Raw genomic sequence first — 26,500 nt, forward strand, 5'->3', positions numbered from 1 at the left:
GGGGGGGGGGACGTGGGCAGCGCCCTAGATGCCCTCTGTGCAGGAGGGGGCTGGGCCACCTTTTTCAGGTCTCTCTGTGTAGTAGAGCAAAGGAATTGGGCTGAGAGAGGGGCGGGAAGCGCAGCCGGGGTCAGCCCTGTTGCCCTTGAGTATTATGTGTGTGCGCGTGCGGTGTGTGTGTATGTGTGTGTGTGTGTGTGTTTGTAGGGAGTTGGGGGTGGGGATGACCGTCGGACGCGCCCTGGGCACTAGCAGGGGAAGCTTTGGCCTCTGGTTGTCCGTATCAACAGGAAAGGGTCCCAGGCCTTGGGCCACCTCCCGAGTTTCATCCCTGAGGGTGGGGGTGGGGTGGGGGACTCCCTCCAGGGGAAGAGTCGATATCAGAGTGAGATCTTGGAGTGGGCAAGTGGTGGGGCTCCAGGAGCGTTTGTGGGTAAGGCTTGGCTGGCCCAGGCTGTTCCCTAGCCAAGTGCCTAAGGAACTAGCTGGCATAGACTTCGCCCCTTTCTGGCACTTATGGCCGTGGTCCTGTCCCATTCTGCCAAAGACTGGCTGAGGGACAGGTGGGTGTCTGGTGTCTACCCAGAGGATATCCCAGCAGCTCAGGTGGTGGTGGTGATGGGGTGGCAGGAGGAGGGGGTGAGTCCCTGCCAAAGCTTAAGATCCCTCCCCATCGGTGGTGCTTCTCCAAAGCAGGAATTCAGACAGTTCCTTCCTTTTTTGCTTGACAACCTGACTCGATTGGAGTGGAATGTGGGGGAAACGCCTCCTCCCTCCCAGTGACAAATCCATTTGGAGGTTCGGGGACTGTCCACTGTCCCCTTCCCCATTCCCTCTTCCAGTCCCACAACTCAGCATTTTTCCCTTTCTCTTTCTCTAGTTGACTTCAAGGATACTCAGAATAAATGGCAGGTCTCTGAATCCAGGTAGCAGTGAGCTACCTGGGGGTCCCCAAGTGCTACCTTGATGTGTAGATGGGAATTGAGAGAAGAGGCTGTTACTTTCTCCCCCCAAAGGACTTTCAGAGGCCAGGGTCCCCCTCCCCTCCCACCATCTCTGCCCAGGCCCATTTCCACTGTTGGGAGGTTGTAGCCTCAGACTGGAGAGGGAGCCTTCCTAGATATAGCTCACTTGCAAAAGTTGGAATACCTTCTTCTTTGGGAAGTTAACCCTTCCTTGTAGAGCTCTGCTCTGTTTCCCTTCCCAGCCTGCCTCTTTTACCCTCAAACAGAAATTAAGTTTACTGGTTGCTTATTGGCTTCCCAAACACCCCAACCTTGGGAATTTATGATTATTTTAAAATAAGCTTCATGTTGGGAAGAAACAGGACCTGGTAGGGGGTGTCTTGGTTCAAAAGATCATGGTCTGCCAGAGGTGACAAACTGCCCCCACCCCCCAACCCAGTTTAACCAGCATCCTGTGGGGTTAGAGCTCCCATTAGACAAACAAGTCAGTCACCCACTTGTGGCTGAGCTTTCTCTATCTGCATCCTTTCTTTCTCCCTCCTATGCTGATTCACCCACCTTCAGGCATTCCTCTTGAATTCTCCCCCCAACCCCCACCCCAGCCGCCTTCTCCAGCCCATTAATGGTTTCTAGTCCTGCTGTCTTGGGCCGAACAACGTTTAATCCCTCATGTACATAACAACTCCTCCAATAACCACTGAAGACAGATATCTTTTCCCTCCTAAATCTTTTTTTTTCCTCTGGGTTAAAACAAACGGGCTCCTAGATATGGCAGGATTTCAAAGTTTTGTGCCATCCTACACAAAGCCTTTCCTCATCCCCCCTTCAAAAATTATTGCCTCCCCTTCAAAATTATGTATTTGTTTTGTATATAATATTTATTATATATTATATGTATAAACTTATGCAAACAATGCTTATTATATACATGGTGTCTCCTTGATGGAATAGAAGCTTCTCAAGGGCAAGGACTGATTTGTTTTGGTCTTTGTGTTCCCGGCACATAGCACAGTGTCAGCTATACAGTAGGTGCTTAATAAATGCTTGGTGATTGATCAGTTGGTCCTGGTCAGCCGCCTTTGGCTATTTGCTTCCTTCCTAAAATGTGGTGCCTAGAACTGAACACAGTACTGCAGAGGGCAGAGGGTAGAATGGGACTTTCACCTCCTTATTCTTGAAAGTCATCTCTCAATGCACACCTTTCAGTTGTGACTGAAAACCTAGCACCCTTTGAAGATACAGTGACTCCAAACATCTGTCTTCCTCTAGACTCACTACCTTTCTCTAGGATGGAGGGGTTGTGCTATAAAGGAAAAGAATGCTGTGTTTGGAGTCAAAGGTCCCAAATTCAAATCTCAGTTCTGTTATTTATTCCTTGAGTGATCCTGGGTAAGCACCAACCTCTCAGGACCTCTTTGTGCATCTGCAAAATGAGACGATTGGGCTGGATGGACCACATGGCCGATTTCCTCTGAGCTCTGTTGCTCTGCTTTGACCCTTTCCATTTCATTCCATATGACTCCTGATCACTTACTTTACCTTCCAGTCAAACTAGAACTCTCTTTCCATCTCTCCTGCCCTCCTTCATCTTAGAGCTTTTCTTGCCTAGAGTGAATTCCTTCCCCAAGCAAACCCTCTGTTGAAATAGCCCTCCTTTCCTCTAAAGTTCATCTGCTCCCTGACCTTTTTGGGCAAACATCTCACACTGAGAGGCAGCATTGTAGAATGGACAAAGCAATGATTTGGAGCCAAGACCTGGGTTTGAATTCTGGCCCTGTGGCTTCTTACCTTTGGGACTTTGGGCATATTACTTAACCTCTCTTGGACCTGAATTCCCTCTCTGTAAACTGAAGATGGGGTGGGTGGGGGGAGGGATGGGTTGGACTAGGTAGGAAGTCCCTTCCAGCTCCAAATCTGTGATCTCTCATAAGAGAGGGACCATGTTATCATGCATCTGGTCCAGTTCTTTCATTTGACATATGAGGGGCCTTTCTGATGCCCAGGGAGGGTTAAGTGACTTGTCCTAGGTCACACAGATACCAAACATCAGAGGGAAGATTGGAACCCAGGCATTCTGCCTCTGTTGGTGTTCTATCCCTTTGCCACAGTGATAGCCTTAGAGCCAAGAAGACCTGCTTCCAACATATACTGATTTGTGACCCTTAACATATCACGTAACCTCTTAGGACTTCAGAGGTTATAAGACTACAAGTTTATAGAAAAAACTTCCAGCCTGTATTGCTGGAGGGACTATCCATACCAGGAGTTCCCTAAATGGCTGAAATCTTAGGTCTGGCACCAAACAAAAAAGTTCTCCTTTGTTCTTGTCTCAATCTTTGAATGTATCATAGTTATTGGTGCAGACATGCTTCCCTATCCACCATGTTAGACTGGCTGCTTCTTGAGGGCAAGGGTCTGTGTGTTTCATTCATCTTCATTTCCTCAGTGCCCAGAATAGGGGTTCATACATGGTGGAAAATTAATAAAAATGTTCAAAATGATTGACTGATGCTCTGGAAGGAGCTACAGACTTGGAGTGAGCCCTCTCTTGTCTTACTTGGATGATGGCCACCTCTCTGGGCCTCAGGTTCCTGATATGTCAAATGAGATCACTTCCAAAGGTCCTTTTGTATCCTGGACCTGACTTCTCCTTTTTGCTTTTTTTTTTGAGGGCAATTGGGGTTAAGTGACTTGCCCAAGGTCACACGGCTAGTTTTTGTGTTAAGTGTCTGAGGCCAGATTTGAATTCAGGTCCTCCTGACTCCAGGGCCATTGCTCTACTCACTGCACCACCTAGCTGCCCCTCCAACCTTACTTCTAGTCCCAGGTCTGCCCATGATTGAATGTGTGTGACCTTGGGCAAATTACTTCCTTTCCCTGGGCCTCAGTTTCCTCATCTGTATAATGGGGAAGACAAAACCTGCCCCACCCCACTGGGATGAGGGAAAGAGCAAATGAGAGAAATTGTTTTTTGGGGGCCAGACCTAAGTGTAAAAGTCCTGGGAACAGCAGGAATCTTCCACAGAAGGGAGGGTGGATGATCATTCTTCTAATGGCCCATTGAGGGGTACTTTCATTTTTTCTTTTGCTGGGAAGGACAACTGAAATATTGGGACTTCCCCAGGGGGTCACACAGCCTGTATGGGGAAATTCCTAGGGAAATGCTGTGCCTGCCTTTCAGGGAATTGCTCCAGCCTGCCCAGTCAGGGTCCTTCCACTCCCAAAATCTCCATCATGGAGCTGAAAAAGAATGCTTTTGGCCATGTGCCTGGCAAGAGATTGTTTTCACATGTCTAAAGACAGCTTTTATGTCCTTCCTGAGCCCTCTCTTGTCCAGGCTAAACCTCCCCAGTTACTTCAAGTCCTCCTCATTTGACACAGGCTCGAGGCCTTTCCTCACCCTGGTTTTCATTCTCTGGGAACTCTAGCTTAGAAGCGTCCTTCTCATGAGGTGGTGCCCAGAAACTGAGTGCAGAACTCTAGATCTGAAAGCAGCACAAATCAGTGAGTTGTCTTCTCTGCCCAACTCTACCTCGCCATGCCACTATGGCTCTCTGCTGCTTCTGGGGTCTTCCTCCTGCTCCATCCACCTCTTTCTCTCTCTTTTTCCTATGTCCTAACACCTAACACCTCAGCGTGAACAAATTGAACAGATATCTTCCCATTTTTTATGTGATAGAATGAGTCATTGAAGTTAGTGAGCTGGGTTCAAATCTCAGGGCTAATACTTAGCTGTATGACTTTGGATAAGTCACTTCAATTCTTTGAACCTCAGTTCCCTCATGTGTAAAATGGGAATTATAATCAATCAACCAGCCAACCCATAAACCTTTACTATGTGCCAGGCACTATGCCAAATGCTAGAGATCACACAGACAAAAGTGAAAAATAGCCTTTGGGGAGCTTATATTTTAAAGGGGAGATAACATACTGGCATAATACATAGATACATACTATCAACCAGTCACAAGCATTAAGGGCCCACTGTGTGTCAGTCACTGGGTTTGTTGTTATTGGTCCTTCGTTTTGGAAGAGGACCATGACAGCAGGAAGGTGATACCATGACTCACAGTGAATTGGATTTAAGCGAGTCAGGGCTAAGAAAGTTACCAGCCTCACTTTCTCCTCTGGAGCCATGTGGGTCCAGTGGCCAGATACAGATCAGGATGACTGGAGATGCCCCCCCTCAGACACTAGGAATACAAGTTCAAAGATAGAGAATTAAGTATTAAGAATTAAGCCAGTTACTCTCCTAAGCACTAAGGCTACAATCAGAAAACAAGATGGTCACCACTCACATGGTGCTTACTTCCTAATTTGGGGTGGGAGACAAAAATGTACATCATGTATATGCATCATAAGGATAGAGTGAATAAATACAAAGAAAGAGGGATGCTGGCAGTGAGGCTCAGGAAGTCTTAGAAGAAATGGAGGAAACCAGGGATTCCCAAAGGCAGAGGTGAGGGAGGAATGTATTCCAGGCATCAGAGACTGGAAAGGGAGTGTAGTCTAGCACCCAACAAATGCCTGTATTGCCTCCCTCAGCCGGTTCCTATGGGAGTTCTAGTTTCTATCACACTTTAACGATTACAAAGCTCATGGCTCAATCCCCGTCTTTCACCCCTCAGCTACACTCAAGACAGCTCTGTGACAGACATGGTGCTGGTAGTATTATCCCCCTTTCACAGATAGGCTCTGGGGTGAAGTGATTTGCCCATGGTTACACAGCTAGTCTAGGTAGCGAAGCCAATTGAGGGTCAGCCTTGGAGTCAAGAGGAACTGAGTTCAAATTTGACCTCAGATATTTGCTAGCTGGGTGACCCTGGGCAAGTCACTTCACCCTGTTTGCCTCAGTTCCCTAATCTGTAAAATGAACTGGAGAAGGAAATGGCAAACCACTCCAGTATCTTTGTCAAGAAAATCCCAAAAGGGATCACAGAGAGTTGATCACAACTGAAAAGCAATTGAACAAAAAGTACAAAAAAAAACCCCCAGCTAGTCAGTGTCAGAGCCAGGACTGAAACCCAGGCCTCCTGACTCCAAAGACTCTTTTCCATTATACCAGGTGGTCTCTGGGAAAGTATATACATTGATAACTAGAAAAAATCATTTTGTGGAGTGTTAACAGTTGTCAAGATCAAGAATGGCTTCAAGTAAGGGCTGACATCTGAGCTGAGTTGAATGGGGTTCCAAGAGGTAGATGTGAGGAAAGAAAACATTCCAGGAAAGCCTGGGCAAAGTTGGGAAGTAGTATGTTGTATAGATTCTTTTGGCTGGGCATTAGAGTTGTGTGATGAATGTAGAGTCAAATGAGTCTAGAAAGGGAAGACTGAGTCACACCATGGAGGGCTTCACATGCCTTACAGAGGAAGTGTATATTTTTATATATATATATATATATATATGTTTATCCTCTGGGTGATAGGGAACCAAGAAAGCTTTCTCAGAGGAGTGAAGTGGTCAGACCTGGGCTTTAGAGATTTCCATTTAGTAACTTTGTTTGGAGGTTTGCGGAAGGGCTGGAATAGTCTTCCATTGCCTCTCAGAGTGGCCCATTCCACTGTCATAGAGATCTACTTGTTAAGGAAGGTCTTTCTTACAGTAAACCGAAATCTAGCTTCTTCCTCTTCTTTCTCCTCCTCTTCCTCCTCCTCCTTCTCCACCACCAACTTCTTCTCCTAGCTACTCTTTTTTATCAGTTCCTTTAGATTCTTCCTTTGAGGGGCAAGCAGCAAACAGTTCAAGCTCTTTTCCACAAGACAGTCCTTTAAATCCTTAAAGACATCTAGTATTCCATGTACTTCCCTTGAGTATTTTTCAGTTTAGCAATTCCTTAGTTCCTTCATCTAATCGCATCAGTCTGTCCGTGAGTATTTATTAAGCACCTCCTGTATGCTAGAGAAGCTAGTAGGTGAATAGAACTTGGAGCCAGAAAGTTGTTTGTTGTTGAGTTGTTCACGTTGTATCCTGCTCTTTGTGACCTCTCATTTGGGGTTTTCTTGGCAAAGGTGCTGGAGTGGTTCACTGTTTCCTTCTCCAACTCACTGTACAGATGAGGAAACTGAGGTAAACAGGGTTAAGTGACTTACTCAGGGTCACCCAAGCTAGTAAGTTTCTGAGGTTAGATTTGAATTCAGTTCTTTCTGATTGCAGGCCTGGTGCTCTAGCCACTGTGCCACCTAGCTGTCCTGGAGTCAGAAAGACCAGAGTTCAAATCTGACCTCAAACACTTATTAGCTAGGTGACCCTGGGCAAGTCACTTAACCACTGCTTGCATAAAACTGGAGAAGGAAATGGCAAACTACTCCAGTATCTGTGCCAAGAAAATCCTATGGACAGTTGGTCCATAGGGTCACAAAGAGTTGGACAGGATTGAGCAACAGACCTATGCTAGGCGCTGTACTCAACCCTGGAGATTCTAAGAAAACATGTGATGGGAAGCGTCTCGTCATTCGAGTTGCGTTCTATAGGACTCTTGTCTATTTCTTGCCCAAACACAAATTGTGCGCGTGACAATTTGTACAATGCTGTAGATGGCGTCTGTCAGGGGGACTATCCCTCCCTCTTCCTGAGAGCTATGCTTCTTTCTCTTCATGAAGCTTCAGGTCAGAGTAGTTCCCCTTTCCCATCCCTGCTGTGGCTCCTCTACAGATTACGGAAATCTTTAGCCCTTTCTCTCCTCCCAATGCTTCTCAGCCTATGGACCTGCAGAGCCTATGCAGGGCTTGGGCCCTCTTCCTTTCTCCCCCCGTCCCTTCTCCCCAGTTTGATTTCCTTCTTTGTTTGCCCTGTGCTCCCAGGCAGGCAGAATCTGTAGCCCTGTCTAGGTGGATGCCTGGCTTCCTTCCTATCTTCCTAGGTTTCCCTGGCAAGATGCCCTCTGGGCTGCACGCTGGGGCCCCAAGCTCTCTGCTCCTCAGTGAGGGACCAAAACAGAGACGGGGCTGGGGAAGAAAAGTTGCAGCTTGTGCCCAGAGGGGCTGATTTTTCAAGTGTCAATTGCTGTCACACATATTCTGAAAATTCAGCAACAGTTAAACTAATTACTTGTCAAATCTGTTGCTTTCATTTCAATCTCCCTTTCCCTTGTTCCTTTTGAGCCCTTCTACTGTAGGAAAATAAGCCCAGTCATTAGAAAGGGCTTTGCTCTGACTGTGGGGTAAGAGAGGCACCTTCATCCAGTCCTTTTTCTCTCACCTTTTAGTTTATTTTGGAGGGGGGAAGGAGTATGGTGCTTTCTGATTCATAAGAACCCAGAAATGAGAGGAAAGAAATGCGGCATCAGTGTGCTTCCTCTCCACTCCTGGGACCAGCATAGATATTCCCCCCTTCTCTGTGAAGCAGCATGGGAAAAAAGATGGGCTCCAATCCAATTCATCCCAACCCAACCGAATCCAATCAAATGTAATTCTTCCGACAAGCATTTATTAAACACCTATGATTTCCTCTCCTCAGGGAGCTTACAGTCTATGGGGAAAATAAATTGTACACAGAAAATTAAATTATAGATTATAAATTAAATTATAGGGGTAGGGAATGGGACTGTGATTTCATTTAACAGGGAGTTTCCAGGGGTGGAAATCCCTCTCCCAATATGTCTTTTTCTGAAATTTAGCTTCCTAGAGAGCTGCCTACAAGCTCTCTTGTTGTGGCTTGTCCAGGATCTCATAGCCAGTAAGAGATGGTATTTGAATGCAAGTCTTCTTGAGTTTGAGGCTAGCTCTCTCTTATCTACTACTTTATGCTGACTCAGAAACAAAATTGAAAGTAATTCCTGGGGCAAGGGTACTAGTGACCAGGATTGGGGCAGGGATCACTGTAGAGAAAGCACCTAAGTTGAGCCTCCATCCAGTCCAACTCAATGATCATTAGGTAAACACTAATGATTGGTGTAGCGTTGTGCTAGGCTATAGAAACAAAAACCAACTCAGAAGACCATTAGATCTAATCATAAGATCATTAGAACCAGGGTTCTAATCCTGGTCTTCCATTAACACTGTGTGACCTTTTGTAAATCTCTTTTTTCCTCCCCTCCATTTCTCCTTCTGAAAACTGAGGGCCTTGGAAAGTCTCACCCAGTCCTGGAGTTCTGTGATTGCATAAACAATTCTTTAGTGTATAGGCTGGGCCATTTCTAAATGTTTTTGCCCCAATACCCCCAAGGAAATCATTCTGAAACCAAACCTGTCCCTGAACAGGGACTGAGGTAGATGAGCATTTCTGGGAAAGAGGGAACCTGAGAATCTGGACATCTGGGTGTGGAGGGGATTCATCATCTGGGACATCATAGCAACCCCACCTGTGATGTCATGGGAGCCCCAGTATTTTTGGGACTTTTTTCCAAGCACAAGGTGAGATTAAAAGGACAACGAAGGCCATATCTTATGGCTTTCAGTGAAGGCATGATTGAAACATCCTTTTTAAACCACAATTCAAGAATCATGGGATCATAGATTTAGATCTGGAAGAGACCTCTGAGATCATGGAGTCCAATCCCTTCTCTTAATTAATTTTTTGTTTATTTTGCTTTTTGGAGGGAGGAAAGCAGGGCAATTGGGGTTGTGACTTGCCCAAGGTCACATGCCTCATAAGTGTTAAATGTCTGAGGCCAGATTTGAACTCAGGTCTTCCTGACTCCAGGCCTGGTGCTCTATTCAGTGTGCCACCTCGCTGCCTCCTTTTAAATTTATTTTTGACAGTACCTTTACTAAGAATACAAAACAAATCCACAAAACCCAATACTCCCATGTAGTGGGAGTAATAAAGTAATAAAAGCCAAAGAGGAATGATAAAGAGCAAACTGATTCAAAGTAGCTATAAAATGCTTACGTCATCTGTGAGTCCATTTACCAAAACCACTTAATATTTACATAAGTACAATTAGAAATAGTTTATTTCTGGTTTTATGGTCTTTTAAAATTAAGTTTTATTGCTTTCAATGAACAAAATATTGATTTTTTCACACTCCCACCCCCATGTTCCCACTATTGGGAAAAAAGGAAAACAAGTAATAAGTATGTATAGTTAAGCAAAACAAATTCTTCTTTTAAAATAGTATTTTATCTTTCCCCTCAGTTACATGTCAAGAAAATTTCAGCATTCATTTTTATGAGATTTTTGAGTTCCAAATTTTTCTGCTTCCCTCCCTTCCCTTCTTCTGAAAATGGTAGGCAGTTCAATATAGTTTATAAATGTCAAACAAAATAAATTATGTCCCAAGAAATATATGTCTCGTGCGCCTAGATTCATCACCTCTCTTGTCAGGAAATGGGTAGATGCTTCATTGTTGGTGCTCTGAAATCACAGTTGGTTGTTTAATTGATCAGAGTTCTTAAAGTTTTCAAAGTTGTTTAGTTTTACATTGTTATTATTGTATATATTATTTTTCTCATTTTATTCACTTCTCTCTGTATCAGTTCATATAAGTCTTCCCAGGTTTCTCTGAATCTGTCCTCTTCATTTCTTATAGCACAGTAACTTCTATTATATGCTTATACTAGAACTTGTTCAACCATCCCACAATTGATGGACACCTCCTTGGTTTCTAGTTCGTTGCTACTACAAAAGGAGCTACTGTCAGTATTTTTGTGCATACGGGTCCTTTTTCTCTGTCTTTGACTTCTTTGGGGTATGGACCTGGTGGTATTGCTGTGAGTTACTTATTTTACAGATGAGGAAGCTTCAGACCACAGAAGGCAAATGCCCCTGGTCTGGTTCTCCTTTTCCCAAATTGGGGAGGGGAAATTTTGGGGTCTCCTCATGTCTTCCAGCCAGGTGTATCTCCTTCCTTATTCTCAGAGGGCTCACCTGTCCCCTCTACATGTCTGTCATTGACATTATCGTCCCCTTTCTTTGCCCTTAAATGCAAATAGATCGAAAGAGAGCCCCCAAATCTTGCCAATAATGAGGGATTGTGTGAGAGCCCCTGGCTGAGGGGGAAGATGAGGGGAAAAGAGTATCCTATACTGAAATGAACACAAATGATGTTTTCCCCTAAGAAGTCATAGGCTTCAGTCTTCTTTTCTTTCCTTCTTTACCTTTCTTCTCAGCCAAGCCCACTGACATCTTCCCTTCAGGCTCTCCCAGTCCTTGGAGGCACCCCACCCAGAAAACTTCTCCTGTTTGCCCTTTACTGGAAGAGGGAGGTGGCATCAGCAAAACACCTGGGACTTTTTGCTTATTGGTTTGACCTCGTGTGTGTGTGTGTGTGTGTGTGTGTGTGTGTGTGTGTAGGATGATGCATAGTACCAAACACCTCTAATCAACCAACTAAGCAATGAAGTATTTATTAAATACCTGCTGTATGCCAGGCACAGAGAGAGATGCTGGGGATACAGACACAAAAACTAAACAATCCCCACCTTCAGATAGCATTACCCACAGATAAGTTAAAAAAAGGGAGGGGGGATATAGACAAAATCGACAGTACTGGGGAGTCGAGTGGAAAGGGTGGTAATAGCTATGGGAAACAGAGAAGCTCTCAGGACTAGTCCTGTGCTCAGGGGAGGAAGTCCCAGAACCTCTCTGAGTAGCCCACTGTTACATTATTTATTAATATCATTTTTACATCTCTGACATTTCTAACTCCATTGCAACAAAGAATAAGAAGGAAAGAGTTAAAAAAAAGGTTTGCCAAATCTAACCAACACATCAGATGAGTGAGTGATATACACTGTTTCACACCCATAGCCCCCCTACTTGTAACTGTCCTACTTTCTGGTCAAGGCAGTGTAGAAAAGAGGCTCTTCACTAGAGTGGGAGGACAAGGATGTGGATTCCTAGTGGGCTCTGCTACTTTGGACAAGTCCCTTCCTTCTTCTGTCTGGGCCTCTTCATCTATAAAATTAATAACCTCTTGCAGCTGTAAATCCTAGGTTGTATGATCCCATGAGCCCTCTCTGCTAGTAAGTCCTTGCTCCCTCATGCTACCAGTTTCTCCAAAGATTGATAGAATCGTCCCTGCCAACTGGTGGGAGGGACATGAACCTTTGGAAAAACAAGGGAGAGTTCCCCTGGGCAGCTATTAGTACTGGGATGGGGATGGCAGTGGGGGTAGGGTACATACAACCCTGAATTTAGAAATATGAAATCATACATTTTACTTCCTCTTTTTTGGCATTTAAAATAGGATTTACATCGAATGGTTTTTGATTTTAAAAAGGAGGCATCTAGGGGGCGTAGTGGATAGCATGTTGGGCTTGGCATTGGGAAGACCCGAGTTCAAATCCCATCTGAGACAATCAGTAGTTGTGAGACCCTTAGCAAGGCATTTAACGTCTCTCAGACGCAGTTTTCTCATTTGTAAAATGGAAATAATAATAGTACCTACCTCTCATGGTTGTTGTGAGGACCATATACATACACACACATATACACTCACATGTATATACATGTATGTGTATGTATGTACACATGCTATATATACATATATGTCATCCGTTGCAAACTTTGAAGCACAGTACTACACAAATATAAGCTTTTATTAAAAAGGACTGCACAATTTCTCAAAGGCTAATCAGTTGATTCTCCCCTTCCTGTTCTATTCTAGGGCCAGCTCATTGTCCACTTGCAGTGTCTGTCTAAGACACTGTACTGATGGATCAGTTCTCTGGGTTCTCCATTCAGTTCTATAAAATAGCCTGCCTAAGGGCAGTGAGGTGACACTGTAGTGCATAGCGCACCAGCCCTGAAGTTAGGAAGACTCCTCTCCCTGAGTTCAAATCTGGCCCCAAGACACTTAGAAGCTGTGTGACTCTGGGCAAATCACTTCACTATGTATGCCTCAGTCTCCTCATTTATAAAATAAATTGGAGAAGGAAATGGCAAACCACTCCAGCATCTTTGCTGCAGAAACCCCAAAAGGGATCATGAAGAGTCAGACATGACTGAAAACAGTTTGCATAATGGGCGTTCTTTTTTTTAAGCAATCGGGGTTAAGTAACTTGCTCAAGGTTAAAGGGCCAGTTATTTCTGGGTGTGGTGCTGAGTATCTGAGGCCGGATTTGATCCAGGTCATCCTGACACTGGAGCCGGTGCTCTTACTCGCTGAGCCACCTGGCCGCCCCTAAGCAATTGGGGTTAAGTAACTTGCTCAAGGTTACACGGCCAGGTGTTTCTGGGTGGGTGCTAAGTGTCTGAGCCCAGGATTCCATCTTCAGGTCTTCTCAACACTGGAGTCGGTGCTCTTACTCGCTGTGCTACCTGGCCGCCCCCATAATGGACATTCTTTATCCACTTGCTTTTCCCTGTGGGGATGGTTAGGTCAAACTCTTTGGAGTGATCATGAATCTCATTTAGGAGTCTGCAATGTTCTGGGACTTGATGCAACTACTCAGTATACCTTTCACAAAGAGGACAAGCTGGAGGGCCACATCATCCAAAGGGAAACCCTCTATGATTTTCAACTTCCTCTTAGGGGAGGGGAATAAGGTCTAGAGATGGTAAGTAACTTGCCTAAGGAAGGCCCCATGGAGAACAAGTGGCAGAGTCAGGTTTTCAACTCAGGACATAAGATTATGATTTAGAGCTAGCTAAAAGGGACCCGCAGAAGCCATCTAGTTCAACTCCCTTCTTTTATAGATGAGGAAAATAGGCCCATGCAGGTAAGTGACTTCCTCAAGGTCACATAGGTAGTAAGAGACAGAGGCAGGATTCAAACCCATGTCTTCTAGTCAACATTCTGTCTGCTACATTGTTGCTACTTTCCTAAGGATGGAACTGGGTAATGTGTTTGAAGTCCCCCTAGCACCTGACCAGACTCCTTGTCAGAGAAAGAGGAATCAGGAAGTTTTCAATTCCTTATCTTTTTGCTCCCCTAAAGGACACTGAGATGGTGATGCCCTGAAATCTTTATATTTTTAAACAATGTTCCAGGCCCAGCAGCTGGAAAAAATTCACTAGTGTAGGAAAAAAAAATTAACATTGTCCAGTGTGTCTGGAATAGGGGTGCCCTGAAATAAGATGTAGTGGGTCTAGTTCTGGGCCTGGAGTCATTCAAATTCAGTCTCAGACTTACTGTCTGTGTGACCCTGAGTAAGTCACTTAACCTTGTTTGCCTCAGTTTCCTCATCTGTCACAAAGAGTTGGACAGGATTGAAAATGACTTAACAATGACATGTGCCAGGCATTGTGGATACAAATATAATATCCCTGCCCTCAAGGAGCCTATACTCTAATCAGGGAAGACAACAGATAAAAGGGAGGTGAACAGGGGTAGGGAGGAAAGGGAGCATGAGAGGTGGAAAATGATTAAGTCCATGGGAGAGATCCACCAGGAAGGTTGAAGAAGAGAGGGAGTCACTTTAGCCAGGGGCTGTGACTGGGGGGTCAAAGAGGAGGCAGCACCAGAGATAAACCTGTGGGTCTCTATTTCCTCCCTTTTGGGAGAGAATCCATTATAAATGTTAGGTTACAATTATAAATGCATGAAAATAATGATAGTCACTGAAATGACCCTAACTTTTTTGCATTCTTCATATTTACCTATTTTTGTGTCAATACTTATCAAGGTTCAAACTTGATATCAAAGTAACAACATGATCTTTTTTTTTTTTTGCTTTTTGGAGGGGGTAAAGCAGGGTAATTGGGGTTAAGTGACTTGCCCAAGGTCACAGGGCTAGTAAGTGTTAAGTGTCTGAGGCTGATTTTGAACTCAGGTCCTCCTGACTTAAGGGCTGGTGCTCTATTCATTGCGCCACCTAGTCGCTCCAACAACATGATCATTTTTCAAAAATTCCCAATGCTGGAGGTCTTTAAGCAGTGACTAGAAGAACCAATTAATCAACAAACATTTGTAAGCATTTGCTTTTACATTACAGTAATCTTTGGAAATGTCCTCCCCACCCCCTACCACTTTCCTATTGCTTCCCTGTAATAAAGAAAAACAAGCGAAATCACCCAATATGGCGACACCCTGTCTGACAGTGTGTACAACATTCTTCCCTACTGGCATCAAAAGGCCCCTGTTTCTTACATGGTTTGCACTCTATGACCTTTGCCTTGAGAGGTTAGGTGACATGCCCAGTGCCAGTCAATATGTTTCAGAGGCAGGACTTAAAACTAGTTCATCCTGACTCCCAAGCCAACTCTTTACTCACTAGGCCACTCTGCCTCTTCTATTTGTCAAATAGAATTGTGTGATTGCCTGTCTCTGCCTCAGTTTCTCCCTATGTAAAATGAAGCAGTTGGACTAGATGGTTCTAAGGTCCCTTCCAGCTCTGAAATCTAGGTTCCTTTGATCCTAGGAATACCCCAATGGCCCTACTTTTTCTTACTAGGGAACTTGGGGAAGAAAGTTATTTCTCCCCCTGTTCTCAATGGACCCAGTAACTCTCATACTTTTCAATCCATGGACCACTCTCCTCTCCTCTTTCTGTCTTAAGAGAAGCTTTCTTCTGGCTAGTTAGATACCTAGTGCTGTTTCTGAGAAGACATCAATGAAAGCATGTCAGGATTTTCAGAAATATTATAAATAAATGATTAGTTCACACAGAGAACAAAGTTACAGACACTGGTATGTTAGCATCATTGATAAGGGAAGAAACCAACATGTAGAAGTACCTGGGTGAATGGAATTTTTGAGGACTTTTCTCAGCCTATGGACTTTCTGCTTTAGTTTGAGAGCAGCTGTCCATGGTGCTGGCCAAATGCTCCCATGGTTTCTGGCTTCCAATTACATGTAGGCTCCTCTCTCTTGATTGTTAGCTTGCTTTAGGCAAGCTTACACTTCTCTGGTCTGGAGAAAAGACTTGGGAGAACTTGATTTCTGTCTTTAAACATCTGACTGGCTCATAATATCCAGAGCTGAAAGAAATCATCTATAAAATGGAACATTTTATAGATGAAGAAACTGAGACCCAGTGAAGTTAGAAGCCATTCAAGGCTACAGTCTTTCTTAATCCAAGTCCTGTTTTCTTTACACTATACTGTACCACTTTTTTCCAAATATAAGAGGGATTACACACACACACACACACACACACACACACATACACACTTCTTGGCCTCAGATGGTAGACCTATAAGTATGGATAGAGAATATGGGAGAAGGGACAGATTTTAGCTTAGTTTAGCAGAAAGAAGAATTTTCCCAAAATTAGAATTGTCAAAAAAAAATTTAATAGACTGTCAGGTAGTGCCTTTTTAGTTCATTGGATAATAGATTTAGAACCGGAAGGGAGTTTTAAGGTCATCTAGTTCATTCCCATCATTTTATTTATTTATGTATTTTAAAATTTTATTGATACCTTCTATGTTTAATTCCATGCTTTGCCCACCCTATGATCCTTCCCTTGTAATAAAGAAAAAAAACCCTTTTAATCAGAACCTAGAGACACAGAGACCTTATCTAACAATGTATGAACAATTTCACACCGAGTAACAACCTTGACTTTTGTCCCCCCTTTCCTCCCAAAAAAGAGAAAGATGAATGTCTGCATCTTTTCTGTGGGGTCAAGAATTAGTCATTATAATTATATAGTTTCAGTTTTGTTTTATTCTTTTCAATGCTCTTATTTACAGTTGAGGAAATTGAGGGCAATGAGGTTGCATGTCTTGCCCAATGTCACACATTTTTTTCCTGACCCTAAATCCACTGCTTGTTCCAATATAGTTTATTGTCTTTTCAAGTGGAAGAGTGATTGGCCATGTTCCATGGAGCCCCAGAGGATAGAACCAGAATCAGTGAGGAGAAGTTATAGGGAGGCAGATATTGGCTCAAGATAAGGAAGAATTTCCCAACAATCAGAGTTGTCCAAACAATGGAGTGGGCTGCTGCCTAGCAATGCCTTTGTGTGTGTGTGTGGGGGGGGGTGGGGGGTGGTTCATAATGTTATAATTTAGAGCTGGAAGGGACCTTGTTGTTGTCCTTGTTTAGTCGTTTTTGGTCATGTCCTACTCTTTGTGACCCCATTGGAAGTTTTCTTAGCAAAGATACTGGAGTGGTTTGCCATTTCCTTCTCCATGAGGAAACTGAGGCAAGTGGGGTTAGGTGACTTAAGTGTTACACAGCTAGTAAGTGTCTGAGGCCAGATTTGAACTCAGGTCTTCCCAAATCCAGGCCTGGCACCCCATTCACTGCATCCAGTGGACTTGTTTTGTTTATTTAAAAGATTTATTGGTCTTTTGTTTTTACACGACAATCATTTCCACATATGCCACCCCCAACATATTTAGTAAATCTTTCTTGTAATTTTACAAAGAAAAAAAACAACCAAATAAGACCAATGAACCTGAGAACATATATAATATTCCACAGCCATGGTCCACCACCTTTCCAACTAAAGGTAGTAGGTTCACTTGCCTTTTGCCTTGCCTTGCCTCTTCTCTGTGCCCAAGATTGTTCATTATAATTATGTAGAATATGGTTTCATTTTGTTGTTCTATTACACACCCTCATGGCAATAGATAACACTTATATAGTTCTTATAAATTGTGCAAAGCACTTTAAAACATTATCTCACTTGATCCTTATAGCAACCCCCTGTGGTAGGTGTTATCATATACCCATTTTATGGATGAGGAGTCCAAGGGCCAGAGAGGTTAAATTATTTGTCCAAGCTCACACAGGTAGTAAATGATAAAGCCAAGACTGGGGCATGGATCTTTTGATTCCAAATAAACTGTACCATATGGTGCTAGCCTGATGATTACTTTTTGGGGTTAGGGAATTCATCTTTTACATAGAGGTTGAATTAGATAATCTCTAAGGATTACATTAACTCTGAAATTCTAAGACTCTGCTCCTTCAACCCAGACTGGGCAACTGTTAACACATAGCCTGGATACAGCAATAATTGTCATCTTCCTTAGCCCTTTTTGTCTGTCCCTTCCCAGAGAGAATACACAGTCCTGTGTCTCTCTCCTTTCTATGGGAGGTCGGGACAAGGAGGTTCCAAACTTTTCCCTGGGTTTCTTGGGAGAATATAAGAACCCCCACTATATGAAAATATTTTCATGCCTAATAGTGGAAGTTCTGGGTCAAAGAGTATGGACATTTTAGCCACTTAATTTGTATAATTTGAAATTGCTTTCCAGAATGGTAGTACTAATTCATAGCACCATCAATAATGCATTAATGTATCCATCTTTCCTCAACCTGTGCTGCACTGATTGTTCCTATTTTTTGTCATTTGTGACAATTTAGGAGGCAAAATATCAGTGTTGATTTGACTTTCTTTTATTATTATTGTTTTGGAGCATTGTTTTTGTTTGTTTGTTTTGTTTTTGCTTTTTTGAGGAGGGAAGGAAGGGCAATTGGGGTTAAGTGACTTGCCCAAGGTTACACAGCTAGTCAGTGTTAAGTGTCTGAGGCTGGATTTGAATTCAGGTCCTCCTGACTCCAGGGCCAGTACTCTATTCACTGCACCACCTAGCTGCCCCCGGAGAATTGTTATTTTATAATTCTATTGAGAATAATTTCTTTGACCACTTATCTTTTAAGGAATGACTATCAAACCTTTATCAGAGAGAGTTATTTGATACAAAGATTGTTTCCTAATTGACTGCTTCCTTGTTCTAGCTGTGTTAATTTTTTTGTTCAAATTTTGTTCAAATTTATTTAGTTTTATGTAATCAGATACTTTTCTCTTTTATAATTACCTCTCCTTTGTTTAGTTAAGAATTCATCTCCTACCCATCATTATAAATGACATATGATCTACTTCTCTCCTAATTTTCTTTTTGTAGTGTGCTATTTAATATTTGGGTCATGTATCCATTTGGACTTTCTAGTGAAGGATGGTGTAAGATGCTGGTGTGGGCCTTATTTCTGCCAGATTGCTTTCTGCTCATCTTAGCAGTTCCTATCATATAGGGAATTCTTTCCTAGATCATTTGTTTTCCAATTGATTGAACATTGTTATTCAGTTCTATTATTTCTTATTCTCCCTTATCTAGTCTGTTTTATTTATCTATTTTATATTTTAAAACCAGTACTAAATAAATTTTGATGACTGGTATCTTATAATAGAGTTTGAGGTTTGGAAATGCTATTCCTCCTTCATTCCTACCTTCCCCCTCATTATCTCCCTTACTCTAGATCTGTTGTTCCCCAAAATGATGTTTTGTATCATTTTTATCCAGTTTTATCAAATATACCTTTGTTAGTTTGGTTGGTATGGCATTAAATTAAATTAACCTTGGTAGTATTGTCATTTTTATTATGTTGACATGGCCCAACCATGAGCATTGAACATTTATCCAGCTATTTAACTTGTTCTTTCTTTTAAGAGCATCTTGCAATTAAATCTTTACAAATATTTAATGTGTTTTAGAAGATTGACTCACTTTTTTCTTTTGGAGGGGGGAAGGCAAGGCAATTAGGGTTAAGTGACTTGCCCAAGGTCACACAGCTAGTATAGTATCAAGTGTACTCCTGACTCCAGGGCCAGACCTCTATTCACTGCATCACCTAGATGCCCCTTGACTCACTTTTTAACGTAAGAACTTATCTAACAATGGTATGAATAGACAGCAACTTGAGGGAGTGAATCTGAGTTGGAAGGGACCTCAGAAGCCACATGGCCAGAAAGACTGCAAACTCCTTGAGGGCAGGAAGTATTTCTTTTCGTCTTTGCATCCATTAACATAACACCTGTCACTTAGTAGGGAGTGAACAGCTTCTTACTGGTTGATTGAGTCATTGACAGATTTGAAAGTTCAACCCATAACTTAATAGAAATTCTTTGTACAACAATCTTGACAAGTGACCATTCAACCTGTGCAAGAAGACTTCTAGGATGGAGAACCTATCACCTCCTCAGGCAGCCTCTTCCACTTCTGGACAGCTCTCAGTGTTGGGAAGTTTTCCCTCATTTTCCTTATGTCTGTCTAGAGGCAACTAAGTAATACAGTGGATAGACTGTTGGGCTTGGAGTCAGGAAGACCTGAATTTAAATCCAGCCTCAGACATTTATGTCCTGTGTGACCTTGAGTAAGTTTTTAAGCCTGTTTGCCTCAGTTTACTCATCTGCAAAATGGGGATAATAATTATAGCACCTATCTCCCCAGGTTTGTAGTGAGGATCACATGAGAGCAAGAACTGTGAAAACAATATACATGACAGATTGGTTCTGCTTGCTTTCTTCTGCAACAATTCATACAAGTCTCCCTATGTCAATCAATCAGTAAAGATTTATTAAGTGCCAACTGTGTGTTAAGCACTAGTGATGAAAAGAGGTAAAAGATGATCCCTGTCCTCAAGGAGCTTGCAATCTATGTTTCCCTGAATTCTTCATATTAGTAATTTCCCCCAATACAGTCATAGTCCATCATGTTCATGTACCATGGTTTGTTTAGCCATTCCCCATTGATAGGTGCCATTTTGTTTCCCATACCTTGTTACCATAAAAAGGGTCATTATGATTATATTGTTGTGCAAAGGCAGGGCAGCTTAGGGTATAGAGAGTTGTCTTGGAGCCTGGAAGAACTGAACTCATTGTAATCTCTGACATACATAGTTCTAAAGTTCTCCAGAAGTCACTTCTCAGGCTGAAGCAACTTTTTTAAGACAGTTAAAGTTCAGAGAAGATACTGATTTGCATTAGTAGAGGGAAATTCCTATACTAATGAAATCAAAGGTCTAGTGATCCCTTTTTTGTTTTTGACCTCTTTGGGATACATATATATATGCCCAGTAGTAGGATCTCTGAGTCAAAGGCTATGCATAGATGAGTCACTTTTCTCATAAAACATATTGTTTTCTAGAATAGTAAGACCCATTCACAGCTTTACCAATGGTATCAATAGGCCTGTCTTCCCTCAGCCCCTCTTTTCTTTTTGAATCTTTTGTGATTTTTGTCCACTTTCTAAGCTTAAGGTGAAACCTCAAGGTTGTTTTAATTTGCATTTCTTTTATTACTAATTTTTTTTTTTTTTGCTTTTTGGAGGGGGGAAGGCAGGGCAATTGAGGTTAAGTGACTTGCCCAAGGTCACACGGCTAGTAAGTGTTAAGTGTCTGAGGCTGGATTTGAACTCAGGGCTTCCTGACTTCAGGGCCATCGCTCTATTCACTTCGCCACCTAGCCGACCCCTTTTATTACTAATTCTACGGAGCAAACTTTCATATGCTTGGGAAGAGTTTGTGGGTCTTGCTTGTTCCTCTCCTTTGACCACTAACTTTATCTATTTGGCACTGACTTTTTATTAATTCATTTGGTTCTTGCCCTATGGGTTAAACTGAAGAGATGCCATTGTCCCAGCTTTGCAGGCAAGAAAACTGAGTCTCAGGAATTGGGCAAGGTCACATAGCCAGTTAGGGCCATATTTAGGTTTTCACCTAGGCTTCCCAGTAAGTTTTTTTGTTGTCCTTTCCCCCCTCAGTTTTTTAACAGGGGAGCCCATTAAAGAGTCATAGATGTCCTAGTGTGTGAAAGTACTTTGTTTCTTCCATCCCAGTTGGTATTCTCAACAGGGCAGCTGTGGTATCTCTCTGATCTATTTCTGTGGCCAGGAGTAAGACCCAATACATTTGGGAATACTGTTTTTCTGATGGGCAGTGAGCTTTCCCATAGATTCAGGTGCTAAGTGTCAGGGGGCACTTTGGGCCTGGGCCTCTGGAAAGCCTGCAGTAACTTTTGGTTGGCGTCTCAGTTGTTACTAGAGGTTGGATTGCAGGTCTGTTGGGACCTTTGGGGTCTGTAGGTCAAGCAGGAACTGTTCTGAGTTGGGAGACATGGGTTTGATCCTTATTTTGCAATATGTGACTCTGGACAAATCACATAAACCTTCGAGTCTCAGTTTCCTAATCTGTAAAATGGGATAGCAACATTTGTATTCCCCACCTTACATGGTTGTCACGAGGGAAACCCTTTCAAAATTTTAAAATGTTCCTATAAATGTGAACTACAATGATAAATCTCGGGCAGAGACGTCATTGTTGTCTTTGGGGGCCATCATCAATGTTATAATTAGCAAGCAACTTTTACCCAGATAGGATTGAAACAATGCACACCAATTTGACATGGGCATGACTATGTTATTTCTCTTCTCAAGAAGTTTCTGTGGCGCCTATAAAGCAAACTTTTCTGCTTAGCATTCTCTTTCCAAACATTTCATATTAATCCTCATCAAACCAAATCGGCCTATTTACTGTTCCCCAGTCACAATATTCTTTTTTTTTTGGAGGCAGGGTTAAGTGACTTACCCAGGGTCACACAGTTAGTAAATATCAGGCTGAATTTGAACTGAGGTCCTCCTGACTTCAGGGCCAGTGCTCTACCCACTGTGCCACCCAGCTGTACCTGGCCCCCATTCACAATATTTTGTCTCTTGCCTCCATGTCCCTTCTGTAGTGTTCTCTCTCCTGACTACCCCTTCTGGAGTGTTCTCCCTCCTGACTCTTAAAAATCCTAGCTTCATTTAAATCTCAAGGCAAATGCTACCTCCTACCAGAGACTTTTCCTCATCTCCCTCAGTTGTTAGTAGGATCAGAGAATTTATTTGGTATCTACCTGTTACAGAATTTTGGATTGATTCTCTGTTTATTTGTTGTATTTCCCAGTGGAATGTATGCTCCTTGAAGACAGGAATGTCTTCATTTTTTGTCTTTGTACCATTGTGTCTAGCACAATGCTGGTCATGTAATAAGTGCTTTGTGGGTGTTCGTGGCATTGAATTCCAGGGAAAAGTGTAAGGAAGTGGAAGATGCAGGGATAAGGAGACAGGAGAGGAACTGGTCAGGAAGGTCAAGTTAATTTCTCCCTTTCTCCTTCTTTCTTTCCTACTGTATACTCTTCCTTCTTAGCTTCCTCTTCTCCCCCTCTGTCCCTTTCTTCTCTCCTCTCCAGCCCTCCAATCTTTCCATCTCTTTAATTGAATCCCTTTCTGTGGGCTCTACTTGAAAATGTAAAAGGTATGAGATAAAAAGGCTAATGTATCCTAATTATAGCTTGGGCCCAGATCGATAATGGCAGCTGGAGGCCAGAGTGGAACAGGCTCTGCTAGGCAGGCTCGCCCCTGGGTGCGTGCACACACAGACACATGGGCCGGGCTGGACTGGGCTGGGCTACCAACTACACACCAGGTACTGAGGAGGAGACAGCAGCTGCAGAGCTGGGGTCCAAAGGGGAGACCATCTGAATGTATGCTGCCTAGGAAAACTCCTTCCTTCCCCCATTCCCCACTGGGAAAGACACAAGAAGAGAAATTTGAATGCAGAGATGGCAGGTGTGTTGTTCTAATGGATAAGAATTGAATGGGTTGTCAAAGGAAAAAAAGAGGGGATTCTTGTTTCAGTTATGGGTTAGACTAAATGTCCTCTGAGGTCCATTCCAACTCTGCGATTCAAGGACTCTGATTTGAATCATGGTTGTGCCACTGATGTGACTTTGGATGAGTCATTCTTGTCTCTGGGTCTCAGTTTCCTCATTTCTCAAACTAGACTAATGTTCTCTGAGCTCCCTTCTGGCCCCAAATTCTATAGTCCGATGATGCTGTGAAATACCACCCCACCCCTAAAATCCTCCAGCTTCCAGGCATTTGGGGTCAGGCGGTTCCCTTCTTCCACTTGCTCTAATGATGTCATCAAAGGGGCACTTTTAGCCATGATCTGAAATGCTTTCTTCTTCCTCCAATCTCAGATGGTCCTTTGCACTGTCTGTAATTTATTCTTCATTATACTCTACTCAGCTGCCAATTCTTTGGATTTTACCTCCAGCCCTCTTGCATGTCTGGCCACTTCTGTCTGCTGACATCACCATCACTTCTTAGGTCCTCTTACTTGGACTATTGAGAAATAGTTTCCAGCTGAACTCCAACCCACCCTGCACACACACAGCTGCTGTGTTGATATTCCCAAAGCACCCATCTGACCATGGCACTCCTCTGCTGAGGAAGCTCCCTCTCATCTTCAGGGGATAAGTGCTTGCTCCTCTGACATTTAAACCCTTTGCAATCTGACTCCAACCTGGCCTCCTTGCTGGTTCCCCTACCTGACATTATCTTATTTCTTTATGCCTTTATACAAAGTGTCCTTCAGGCATGGGGTGTATTCCCTCCTTCCCTCCGACTCTTAGATTCCATGATGGCTTTCAAGGCTTAGTTTAGGGTTCAACTCCTCCATGAGACCTTTCTCAAGTCCTTAACTCAGAGTGCTCCTATCCCCAGATTACCTTTTCTTCACTTTGCATTTTCTTATCTGCATTGTTTTCCCTCTAGTAGAATGTAAGCTTCTTGAGGGGAGGATTTCCCAAATTTCCTCCTATTCCTCTCCCCTTCCCATTACTCTTTCCAGAGGCTATCTCTTATAACAAAGAATTTTTTGGGGAAAAAGAGGGAGAAAAAAATTTGCAAAAAAGGATTGATACATCAAACAAATCTGACAATATATGCAGTGTCACACATCTGAGGACCCTCACCCCTCTCTACCTCTGCAAAGAAATGTGGTCAGGGGGATGGATATCTTCTCATTTCTCTTCTTTGGGACCAAGCTTGTTCTTAGTAATTTTGTGATTTAAAAATAATTTTGGTGGTGGTTCTTTCAATGTACATTGTTCTAGTGATTGCATATATTGCTTTCTTGGTTCTTCTTCTTCCACTTTGCATCAGTTCCTGTAAATCTTTCTGTGCGCCTCTGGTTTCATCATGTTTCTTACATCACAGGAATATTCCATCATACAAATTGTTTAGCAATTTCCCAATTATTGGGTGGCTATTTTGTTTCCAGTTCTTTAGTACCTCAAAAAGAGCTGCTTTAAATATGTAATGAGGCTATTGAGTACATGTATAGACTCTACTAACTTGCTAAGATGATGCCCTCTTCATGAAGGATTCCATCTTAGCAAACTTAGCAAAGAAAAAGATGGCGATCTGCAGATGTGTCAGATCCTCATTACAAATAGTTTTCTTTTTTGAACTACATTTTTCCAATTAACATGCATTTGTTTTCTCTTTTTCCCACACACCCCCGCTGGGACAAAAAAACAAAAAAAGTCCCCAGAACCCTTGTAACAAATTTGCATAGCCAAGCAAAACAAATGACCACTCTGGTCATGTAACAATCAATGTCTGTTTCATTCTGCACCCTGAATCCATCATCTCTCTGGAAGCCTTCATCCGGAGTTCTCTGCAGTGCAAATTGGTCATTGCATCAGAGTTCTGAAGTCACAGTAAATTCTTAAGAAATGTTTGTTCAATTATATATGATTTCATATGTAGTACTTTATATAAACCCCATGGGGAAGTCACACGGTGTAGCAGACAGGGCTGAACTTTGAGTGAAGAGACTCCTGGTTTTGAATCCCACCATAGGCACATCATGAAATGATAGAATTTCAAGGTTGGGTCCTCAGAGGTCATTTAGATCAAGCTGTACCTGAAAAAGGCTATTGTCTACCTGACATTTGACACATGTCACCTGGTCCTTGCTGAAAGATCTCAGGTTAGGGGAAACCCAAGGCTTTCTAAGGCAGCTTATTTAACTTTTAGACATCTCTAATTGTTGGAAAGAGGGGTTTGTCATGACATTGAGTCAAAATTTGTCTCTTGGCCACTCCCATCCATTCCTCCTGGGCTCATTCCTCCTGTAGAATTTTATCAAGTCCATGAGAAGTCTACATTTCCTTGTTTCAAACTCTTTGAAATCTTCTTCTCCAAAAGGCAAGGGAGATGCCAGACCATTACTCAATTTCTCCTTGTCTCTCACAAAGTCTGAGATGGAGTGGTCACTTTCCCCCAAGGTTTCACTCAGCAAATACTTACTCCTCATTAGGGAGAATCCAAAACAAAATTCCTTTTTATTAGTTTTTATACTTTGTGAAGGATGAAATTATCATTAGCAAGTCATTGCTCTGATTTTAGCAGAGAGAGAGAGAGCTCCAGCAGAAATACATATAACACTGTATCACCACCATATCATGTGTCTGTGCCAGGTTTGTTTGAATTTCTGCTTTGTTTCCTGAACTCATGTATCAATGTTTTCTTTCTGTCCAAGTGGTCTCCAATAACAATATTATTTCTCTTTCTGTCTCCATTGATCTTCACATGTTTTCTACCATGCTTTCTACCATGTTTCCCCTGTCTGGTTCCTGGATTTCTTGCATCTGTACCCTTTTCTCCTCTCATATACTCCCCACCCTAGTTCAGACCCTTTTCACAATCTTCACTTGACTATTGTGATGGTTTCCTAATTTGTCTCCCTGCCTCAGGTCTCTCCCTCCTCCAATTGAAACTGCCAGAATGATCTTCGTAAATCACAAGTTTGTCATCCCCCATACTTCAAGATTCCAGTGGTTCCTCATTACTTTTAGCATCAGATGTGCATTTAAAGCTCTTAACAGAGATGGCCCCAACACACCACCATACACTCTTCAGCCCAGTCAAATTCATCCTCTTGCTATTCCTCACATACTTTATTTCCAAATCTACATACTTTTCCACTGGCTATCACTCATGCCTATAACTTATTCCTTCCTCATCTCTGGCTCTTGGAATACCTTTATCCTTCAAGATTTTACTGAAGTAACACCTTATGAATGAGACATTTTCTGAGCCTCCCCTCTAGTAGTTAGCACTTCTTTCCACCCCAACGTTACGTCAAT

General features: G+C 42.7%; 1 protein-coding gene across 1 annotated transcript in view; it reads left to right on the plus strand.

Moving 5' to 3' along the window:
* Positions 1-26,500, plus strand: part of CHD5 (chromodomain helicase DNA binding protein 5) — a 159,031-nt gene that overhangs the window by 558 nt on the left and 131,973 nt on the right. The window lies entirely within an intron of this gene.

The sequence above is a fragment of the Petaurus breviceps genome, unplaced genomic scaffold, assembly GCF_028583685.1.
Source record: "Petaurus breviceps papuanus isolate PSGF00001 unplaced genomic scaffold, PetGlider_PUasm1.0 91041, whole genome shotgun sequence".
NCBI lineage: Eukaryota > Metazoa > Chordata > Mammalia > Diprotodontia > Petauridae > Petaurus > Petaurus breviceps.